The sequence below is a fragment of the Branchiostoma lanceolatum genome, chromosome 7, assembly GCF_035083965.1.
Source record: "Branchiostoma lanceolatum isolate klBraLanc5 chromosome 7, klBraLanc5.hap2, whole genome shotgun sequence".
In the NCBI taxonomy this organism is placed as follows: Eukaryota; Metazoa; Chordata; class Leptocardii; order Amphioxiformes; family Branchiostomatidae; genus Branchiostoma; species Branchiostoma lanceolatum.
Genome location: NC_089728.1, coordinates 8,502,641 through 8,511,096, shown reverse-complemented (window position 1 = coordinate 8,511,096; position 8,456 = coordinate 8,502,641).

Genomic DNA, 8,456 nt, shown 5'->3' with positions numbered 1-8,456 from the left:
AGTACATAAGTCATACAGATACATAAGGGTAATTCAGTTTTAATAGCTGTTCTGAAATAAATGTTACTAGTTCTCCTGTAATTCTCTTTATCTTCACGGTAGCACAATTTCACGGTGTAAGCAAAATGCACATTTTCACTGAACTTTAACTTCACGGTGATGGCATGTGATTTACAGAATGGATGTGTGAAGGAATGATAAATAATCACAATAGTTTTTTTTACCGAGACGATAAGTTCACGGTACAGAGGTGACCACGAAAACAGTCAACACAAAGTTACAGTGAAAGAAACAAGAATATTCTTATTGGAAAAGAAAACTTACAGTATTACACTTCGTACCAGCAAAATACAAAATATTGAGCCAAATACAGAATTTACTACATTGTATATGCTAATTGCTTCATACAGTTTTAGCAACCTATTCCTAAACATGTGCCACTCAGAGGACTAGGCATGAAAAGGGATCAAATCAAACCAACACAGACAAACGGCCTTAAATTCACTATCATTTCTAACCATTCTATGTGTCGATTTCATCCTTAATATATTCTCATCAGTCAGACCAAGGAGGTTAAATGTGTATTTAACCTCCTTGTTCAGACCAATGATATTCTTAAAAGGCTCAATCATAACATAACAGAGTTTGCTAATTGGCTACCTCGTTGAATCAGTCATGACTGAGGTGCCACATGACTTTGGAACATATGATCTGTTATGATAACATTCCATAGGATTAGCTTAAACGACAATTCAATGCAATTGAATGAAATGTACTGTGTTATACATGCATTGGTACAATTGCACTTACAATACAGACAGGTTACTGTAGTCCTGGAATACATAATCAATTGTTACTTATAAGAGACTATAAGAGACATTACACTGGGTGCCCATAACTGTGGATTAATGATACTACATGCGATATGTATTATCTTTAGCATGACAATTTTCTACTACATCTTCAATCTAGTAAAGAGCCATGCTTTTCATAGAATCTAAATCAGAGTCATTGCCATTGTAATAAACATATCTATGTCATGCCTGGGCCTGATACGGGTGTTCCGGACCGTGTGATAACTATCCGTATCGCATAGGGTTCAGGAGTGTTATCACTCGGACTTCCATAGAATATTTAGAATGCAATTTGAGCGAGTTGATTGCACCGCCGCCGAAAATTTGAATACTGGATTCGGAAGTTGGAGGACACAAAACTCCCTCAACTTCTGGCACATTCCGCATTGAAATGTGTTTTCTCAGGTGGGTATATATAACATAAATGAAATACAACACAGTGTATTCTGCATTACCCTCGGTCCCAGCCCTACCACGGGTCGAATCCCCCTCCGGCGGTCAAGCTGATACCTCGGGTGTTACAGGATACCCCGTGTTGTATTCTATATATACATGTTCAGTGCACTAGAATTGAAATTGCAGTTTGGATTTCTAGGGTAAACTTGTACTAGCTGTTTGACAGACTTATTGTATTGGTTTAACCCTCCATGCATTATAAAAAAGTAGGACTTGGTTGGTGTTGATATATAACTCCTCCATGCAGAAGCAGGTAATCCATTGCTGCATTATCAGCTTCTCTCTCACCCACTGTCATCTCATGTGTAGATATAGGGCATTGATGGTCTGCCTGGGTTGAATATCATCAGCACCTATAACAATGAGAACAAAAAAGGTGAAGGATGGGTTGATAAAGACAATTGCCTTTTTCCTAGTGCTTATTGTTGCCACAAAAATGTATCTGTTTAGTATAACGTCTTATGACAACTATAAGGACCTAATAATATACTACAGACAGAAGTCTTGGCAACTTCAGCCTTTGACACATGTCCCTGTGACTGCTCACTCATCAAAATCACATTTCTGCTTTGTAAAGTAGACTGGTAAAGTTGTAAGTTTATCATTGTCAAAATATATGGGGTTGGTATATGTACTACCATGCCAATTAAAGTTAATTTACATGAAGCTAGGTCCCATTCCATACAAGAGACACGATAATTAAAGATTAATGAATAATAATTATAAAGAAAAATATTGTGACTTTGTTGAATGTTTGAAAATGTGCTCTTTCCTATGTGAAAAATCGCTCTTTCCCACAACTTTTACTTAAAATGGAATAAGATATCAGAGTTGTCGTGTACTGGTATGTGTGATAAATGAATACAGGAGAAAATATTTCATCTATACTGCCCATGGCTATAACACAAAACCAGCTGCCTTTGCATGCTTGTAAAGTTTGAAGTTAATTTACACTGAAGGGCAATTATACACTTAATGAATAAACAGAAACCGGTTTGTGTTGATGGGTTTAGCATAATAAAAACAAGTCTTTAGAATTTTCAATGCAGATCAATTATGGGACATCCTACTACTAGTAGTAGCCACACCTGAACTTACATTTTTGTGACAATCATAGACTCTGTTCATAATCATACCAGTATTTACCCGGACACAGAGGTTGATTCCTTTCAGGATTCCTCAGGTACTGGCTGGTAGGAATGGTCAAAATCCAGAATAATCCTGACTTAAGTTCCCTGATCATAATGAATATCTGAATATCTTTCATCACATAGATAGTGATGGGATTCTTGTCCAAGGGTGAACCAGTACTGTGCTTTGTGCCAATTGCATCATGGACTATGTGTGGGAAATTTGTGGGAATGGATCATGTTTAGCTTTCTGACAATACAACTGACTTTTAAAGGAAACTGTATGGATGGGAATAATCCAATAAATATCAGGTTTAACAGGCGACCTCATCAGACTTAGGACGAGGCATGACATTTTTTTGTAGCAGGTAACAGTTCCAATGATTATTAAAAAAAAAACTGAGTTTAACACTAAGAAAACATCTAACTGCAAGCCAAAGGGGGCACACCACATTCCTTTCTCGTTATTTTACCACAACCACGATTTTCTCACGAAGTGGAAAACTTGTCCTGTCATTTTCATTTTCTATCAATGTCCCTCTCTTTCTTCAATAGTTAGATATGTTGGGTTCTTGGAAAATGGCCCCAAGGATATTCATGGAGGTTTGGCCCCAAATGGAATTTCCCTGAGGAAAAGATGGGTCAATCTATGGGGTGGCTGGAGGGAAGGCAACTCATGATATTGCTGGGCCCAGGATTGGGGGGTGGGGGTGTGGATTGTGGTGGTGAGCAGACACATCATACTGCCAGTCAGGCCTACAGATTATAGTGGCTTTGTACCCGCACAAAAAATATTACCAACACAAGCATATGCATAAGTACATTGCACAAGAACGCACAGACACACACAACACATTATAAACCAAATACATGCATGAACTATCACACATACACACAAACACTATATATACAGTCTGTATTCCTGTATACAAGATGTGAGACATCTGTTTAAAATTTGTGGCATACAAAGGCTCATTTATTGCCTGGCCCATCAAACTTCCAGCTTTCTTTATTTTCCATTGTACACCCCCCCCCCACATTATATTCCATTGTGTACTTTGAATTTTGTTTATACAGTAATTGGTGGCTTTTTACTAGTATTGGTGGAGTTCTTACTGCAGCAACCAACCACCATCCTCTACCCCCATCCCTCCAAGCATTCCCCCAAGGCTTGAGCCAGTTTTTCTTCAAGGGAAATTTCATAAGATTAGCCAAACCCTGAAACCCCCATGCATAGCCTTGAGGCCTAGAAAAGGGTCGCCCACCCCACTAGCCCAGCCCTAGGGTAACCACTTTTTTTCCGGAAAGCCATATGTGTTTGAATAGTCCTATAACAGAATGCAACATGTTTCTAAAATTTCCTCATTACTCAGTAGCTAGTGGCATGAGTGGTATGCAATGTGGCTTTGCTATGGCTCACATTTTTGGACAAGCAAACCAGGTCACTCCCATTCTTCTCAATAAGTGCGTTGGGCTCTTTTACGTGCAGACACTTATGCCTGAAGCTCCCGCATATACACAGGACCACTGGTTTGCATCACCATCTAAAATGACAAATGCAATCCATTACAACATGTCAGAGCTGGAGTTGACCCTCAAACTCAGGCCCCAGGATTCACGGAATTTGATCCAGATGGCATTAGAAGCTAGCCTGGGTGCCATCCTATTTCTACCGGGGCTCCTACACTCGCTACCCTAAAAACATTTAGGTTAGCGAGTGTAGGAGCCCCAGTAGAAATAGGATGGCACCCAGGCTAATTAGCAGCAGGGTTGCACTACTAGCTTGTGCCATAGTGACATTGTAACAGTGGGGTTCAAGTGCCTCCAACTGACCAGTCTAACTGGTCACAACCTTTTAGCCTAGTGGTTAAGCCTTAAGGCGTGCGTGCCTGTGATCTGGGCTGCCGGTTTCGGCGTGGGTTCGAATCTCGGTTGGGATCACTTGTTGTTACTCGCTCCTTTGATTTGTTTCAACATTAAGACCACAGCAAGTCCAGAAAACGTTATATCAAAACCTGACAGTTCCACTGTACTGCAGCACCATAACAAGCTGCTAGGGGGCCCAAAATCTATTAATTGTCTAATTCAGACCAAGGAGATCTAAACCTCCTTGTTTGGACCTATTTAATTATATATTATGTAAAGATGAAGAAGGGAAAACAAGAAGCCCTGGATGTAACACACGGTTGATCGTTTCAAAGCTTCTTTTGTTTGTTTCCTTACAATGAAAAAGAAGTCTCCGAACAGTAGGGCAGGGTGGGTTAAGACAAGATATTGACTGTAAGTTTGAGTTGGTAAGTTCTGGATGAGAAAAAGTGATGTCATGTGACCTGTCAGCAACCTGATATTGGAGTCGGGAGGGGGGTCTTCAAGTAAGAATTATCCAGGATGGTGGGCCATCCTTATACAATTTCCAGGGCTCATCACCCACACACCAAATATCAATACAATCCTTCCAGACCTTCTTAAGTTATGCTGTTCATCAACGGAGTGATGAGCGGAGTTCATTCATGGAATTCCTGGGCTGAGCATTGGGGGGGTGGAATTATGAAGCCGTTCGTCCCTGGATTTCTAGTCACAACTTTCTTCCGTGCTGGATGTCCAGTGACGAGTCGCCATATTTTTGTTTCCGGATTCGTTACTAGGTGTCCATTATCTAAAACCTATATACTTTTGCCATTGTTTGGACCGACTGGACATGTACAGTTTTGGATTTAGTTGTCTGAACATACTAACGTTTAGGTAGTACTGTTTTGTTCCTTGCTTAATTGGTTATGGACATAGATTTTGGTAGGTAATATAAAGTACATTATTATTTCAGTGTACGTTTTCTCCCGATAAAGGCACAAGCCACAAGGATATGTTGTCGTCGTTGAAACGTAACAGAATGTGATACTCATACTGTATTTTATTTTTTTCTTCATTCGAACGTTTTCCAAACAATAGCTTTGATTAGAGTTTGAAGTAGGAAAAAAAAGCATAGAAGAGATGCAGCCCTGAAAATAACGTTAGACGCTCGTTAGAGTCTCAGCACTCTGTTAGCAGTCCTGACAGGAGGGTTCCCAGTACTGAAGCTGCCCAGTACAGGAAGTCCAGAACTGAGAAAGTCTCAGTACTGGAGCTCCTGTTCTGACGACCACTTCCGTACTGGTTGTCCAGTACTGACAAAGGAGGCAGTTACATTTGTATATTTGGCTTTTGCCACATACATACAAACATACGCTACCAGAAACATAAGAATGACGAAGGTAAATATGCACCTACCTACTGGTTGATAAGGCTGCGCCGGTGGTCAGTGGATCTGGGATGTTTCATCGACACAATCGATGTTGGTGAAAGACACTTAGCAGAGTCTCAGAAACAAAACACAAATTTGTGAAAGGTTGATATGTAACGTTAGTTGTAGTTGTAAATATTTCGAAGCAGTACACTTCTTGATGCTTGTTCTGGTGTAGAAATTGGCAGAATACGGCGGAATACGTTGTTGTTGTTGTCCTTGTTTAACGTCTATTATATCGCTAGACGTGGTCTCTTGGTGCTGTGTTACGCTTGGTTCAGATACTGCCATGTTTTCAGACGGCGGCCATGACACCTAGAATGTTGACCTATGCGGGTGACACGAGAGGGCAGTGACCCCTTTGTACCTTCCTGCTTACCCAGCCAGCATCACATCAGGACGGTACATCCGCCTCATGGCTCTATTCTGCTAGTCTAGCCTACGCAGACTATAGGCTGGATCGGTATGTACTGGGTGATTTTCGCTATGCCAGTCAGGTCTGTACCGTTGATGGTACAAGGATGGGGTGCACATGCAGTATAATCAAATCAAATAAAATTGTTTTGTTTACAAGAACTGAACAGTTGCCTCCTTTTCTGTGGGTCGCGCAACCCACAGACATTAAGCGAAGCCAGACTTGAAGTAACATTAAAATCAATAAAAAGGAGAAGGGTAGCCAGGCCATGGTTCCAATGAATCAACAACACATCGAAAATAATGGTACAAATCGTCCACCCCATCGGAACCAATCTCAATGATGAAATGAGGATGGGCCTCGACGAGATGTTGCAAACACTGATTGGGGGTCTTAAAGGCCTCAGAGCAGTTTTTAGCCGTGCAAGGCACAATGTTCCCGGTTATACCGTGGACTTTTGCGAGATGCGACTTCAATGATTTGACGCTATGTAATAGCGTGTCACAGCCATGAGAGATAAAACGGTTACAGACGAAGGTGGCTTTATTCTTGTAGAGATCAGACGACATGATAATAGATCTCGTCCTCCGGTTGTCCGCAGGGAGGAATATTCACAGAACCAGAGGGGAACCCCTCAATAAGAGGACTTGACTCGTACTTCACCTGTGGCTGCCCACCACAGGGAGGAGTATTTACAGAACCAGAGGGGAACTACTCTACTCTACTCTACTCTAGGACTTGAGTCGGGCTCCGACTCCTTACGGAGCTTCTTCCCCTGGGCTGAAGCCTTGACAGATACAGAGCCAGAACTCTCACTAGAGTCGATCCTCGGTCTCTTTCGACAATCTTTACTTACTAGACAGTTCGGTACACTAAGCCGCCATATTGGAAAATCTGACGACCTTTAGTCACTCCCAGCATACACTTTGAGGACGGTGACCCCGCCAGAGTAGGTCACCATCACCCCGACTCGCTATACTCTCGAGGATGGTGTATGCCAGCATAGCGGATTAGTATGCTACCTCGATATGTATCGATGGATGGTGGTCCCCATTCTACGAGTATTATCGAGGATGGTATAAGAATGGGGTGGTTCTGGTCAAGCACGGTCAAATTCATCCATGGCTGAGGTAAACTTTATCAACTAATGGCGATGCTTTTTTCAGTACTGTGCGTAACACCCATGAGAATTCAAGTCGAACTTGTAGAGTTAAACCCAGTCCTGCTTGTTGAATTGACGGTCTTGGGGCATGGTGCTTGGGGAGTAAAGGAGTGTTGTTCAAGAGAAGAGTGCTGTTTTCTGTATCCTGGGTGCCATTAGCGCTAGTTAGTTTACCGCAGCTCTTTGATCATATAGCTTTTTTTGCCGCCGACTTGATTGAACCGAGAGTGGAAGTAGGAACTCAGAGATGAATCATGTCATCCGCCGGATTTGGAGTTATCTTATCGTACATGTCCGTGGCCCCCAACTTTAACCTAGTCCTCGTTGGCGTAACTCCCGTCGTCTCATTTCCCCAAAAGACGCTGTTATCTTAACGAAAGTTTGTCCTTCCTGATATTGCCAGCAGAAAATTTAAGGGTTCATGGATACTACGACACTGACGTCAAGAGTGTTGCCACACAGCAAGATAGTTTACAACTCAACGGCGGATGCAGAAATGTGAGTCTGGGTTTGACGGGGGGATGTAGATGACAAGTTGGTCTCAGAAGTATCCAATACGCCTGTTGTCATTTGATGTTTCAACTTTCACTGCCAATGATTTTCCACTTGTTTTCTTTTTTTAAGATAAGCTTTCCTTTGTCACGGTATATGGGCCACGTGGAACTGGGAGGCTATTTCCGACCCCCTTGCAGTTCCAAAACTGGAATAGAAGTCACGGTATGACGTTGAAATCTATCTATCTATACTGGACAAAGCCCCCTGCTGGGGCATCACGGACAGGTGCACGGCTAAGGTGTAGGTGGTGAAAAATATGAAAATGTGCTCGAAATGTCGACATTGTTCTACAACTATCATGTGCATTCATGCATTCAATATAACGTTACTTTCTCGTATCTTTTAAATTTCATATTTTAATCAGCTGCCAAAATGATCCCTAGGGATGACCTTTAAACCCAACCTGTCACCAATGTTAACTACCTAGACTGCATTTTGTATGCATGCGCTCCTAGTGTAAACCCACAGGGTGAACTCAATAGGCTCACATAAATTGCAACATCCAGAATCCCTTCAGTAGAAAACTTTATAAAGTTTTTTTTATCACTTCTGCAACAGGCCAATGGAAAGTTTTCGACGCTGTCTTCTCGGCACGCTGTTTGGGTCC